Raw genomic sequence first — 2,421 nt, 5'->3', positions numbered from 1 at the left:
CGATCTGCTAGCTTAACCAATATTCTAGATTTTTCTCCCCTTGGCACTTCCCCGTGTTAAATGATCAGTTTAACATGAGAAAATCATTTAGGAGAATTAGATATTGATTATTATGACACAGCACCTCATTGACTAGTGTTGTGGTGTACTCACTAGCTTTCTCTTGTAAGTCAGACTTAATGGACGATGAAATTCTCCAGATCACTCAGGCTCAAATTCAAATTTCCATCCTTGTCCATTATCTATACTAGAGAAAGATAAATGTATTTTTCTAATGGTATCCTTCATGACATGGTGTTTTTGGTACAGCTTCTTATAGTCTGTTCATTTCACCTCAAGCAGTGCTTAGAATCTATCAGCATCTCGCTAAGCAATTCCTTTCTCCTCCTCCATCACCCTATTTGCATTGGTCAGTTTTTGTATCTTTTTTTGGAGGACCTCTACTTCCCTGTTGTGTTGTTGTTGTTGAAGCTGTAACTGCAAAATTTGCTATGTCCACCCAATGTTTTCCTTCTTAATATTTCCTAGCTCAACTTTGGTTTTTTGAGATGGAAATGGATGCTTGTGCTTCCATCATCTGGCTAATGGAGTTGAAAATTTTGTTCCAACCAAATTGTATAACCACACAAAATCCTCATGTAATGATATCTGGATCAGTCTAGTCTATTTTATACACCATCATTGGGAATGCATAGGGCAATGCAAACTGATCTGGATTTTTTGTCACTAGTCTCCCCGAGTGGTTGCTTTTGTAGAAGTTGGATCCTATCCAGTTTCTCAATGGACATCTGGGTTTGGGCAGGTTTTGAACCACTACCCAATGCTTGGTGCCTTTCCTCTTTAGGACTAGCACTGGTCTCATCTTGTTTTGAGCTGACAACTTTTCCATTTGTCTTCTTATCTTGTTGTTGCTGCCACTCGCCTTGCTTCGGGTTGTGTCAACTTGTCTCTCAAAAGTACCCCTTGTCTTTTGAGTTCCTTCCTAGAATTCTTTTAGAAGGCCCATTATTTTTTTCCTGTTACTGGATGATCGTGTCTTTACCCGGGTTGATGGTCTCTTGCTCCCACTTTGTACTTTCTCTTTTCTTTCCCTTATGTTGGTTGCTTTGTTTTAGTGTCCTTGATTTGTTCTCCTCTGGTGTCACCGACATCCTTAGTTTTTGTGTGCCTAGAGGATGACAATGTTATCTTTGGTGCCCTTTCCTTATTCACCTTATCCTAGATATTTTGAACATTAACATGCATTGGAGCCAATTTTGCTCATTTCAAAAACTTCCATACATAGTAGGCTTTGAAGATATTTTTGGATTTGTCTTTAGCCATCTGTTGTACAACATTGGTATGCAAGAACTGACTTATCACTACAACACTACATGAAGATATCGACGCATATATATCGACGAACATGCTTTTCCACGTGTATATCGACGTAATTAGCGTGTGTCGCTATACGCGTCGATTTACACATCGCAGTGTGCATCGATATACGTGTGGAAAGGCTTTATTTGCCATGCGTATATCCACGCGTATAGCAACGCAAAAAAATTTGGGGGAAAAAAGCGAAACCCCCGCGCAGGGGCCATTTTCGCCTGCTCAGATCTTGGCCGAAACCTGCTGTGCAAGTATTATGTCCATCTCCGCGCCCCCCCCCAACCCCTCCCTCTCTCTCTCTCTCTCTCTCTCTCTCTCTCTCTCTCTACATCGTGTGTGTGTAGGAAAGAGAGAGAGAGAGAGAGAGAGAGAGAGAGAGAGAGAGAGAGAGAGAGCAGTGTGTGTGTGTGTGTAGGAAAGAGAGAGAGCGGTGTGTGTGTGTGTGTGCGCATGTGTGTGTGTGTAGGAAAGAGAGAGAGAGAGAGGTGTGTGTGTGTGTGTGTGTAGGAAATAGAGAGAGAGAGAGAGAGAGAGAGAGAGAGAGAGAGAGAGAGAGAGAGAGAGAGAGAGCGGTGTGTGTGTGTGTGTGTAGGAAAGAGAGAGAGAGAGGTGTGTGTGTGTGTAGGAAAGAGAGAGAGAAAGAGAGAGAGACAGAGAGAGAGAGAGAGAGAGAGAGAGAGAGAGAGAGAAATGTGTGTGTGTGTGTATGTAGGAAAGAGAGAGAGAGAGAGAGAGAAATGTGTGTGTGTGTGTGTGTGTGTAGGTAATCAAAGAGAGAGAGAGAGAGACAGAGAGAGAATTAATGTATGCTTAGGAAATTAAAATTAAAGAAAAAAAAATTAAAGAGAGAAATGAAATGAAATGTTATATTAACGTCTTCGAAAGGCCAAAGTGACCTATGAGACATGAGACAAGAAAGTTACAATGTGATGGATCTGATACAAAGTCAGAGTAAGAAGATGACAAAATAAAATATTATGGAATCATATACTGCTGGGTGTGGACCAAACGGCTAAACCAGCTAGCTGGGATAGGTAGATCATAGGAGAT

The sequence above is a fragment of the Adiantum capillus-veneris genome, chromosome 25 (assembly GCF_014529385.1).
Source record: "Adiantum capillus-veneris isolate H3 chromosome 25, ASM1452938v2, whole genome shotgun sequence".
NCBI classification, from domain to species: Eukaryota; Viridiplantae; Streptophyta; class Polypodiopsida; order Polypodiales; family Pteridaceae; genus Adiantum; species Adiantum capillus-veneris.
The sequence above is the reverse complement of the archived record's forward strand: the minus strand, read 5'-3'. Positions refer to the sequence as shown.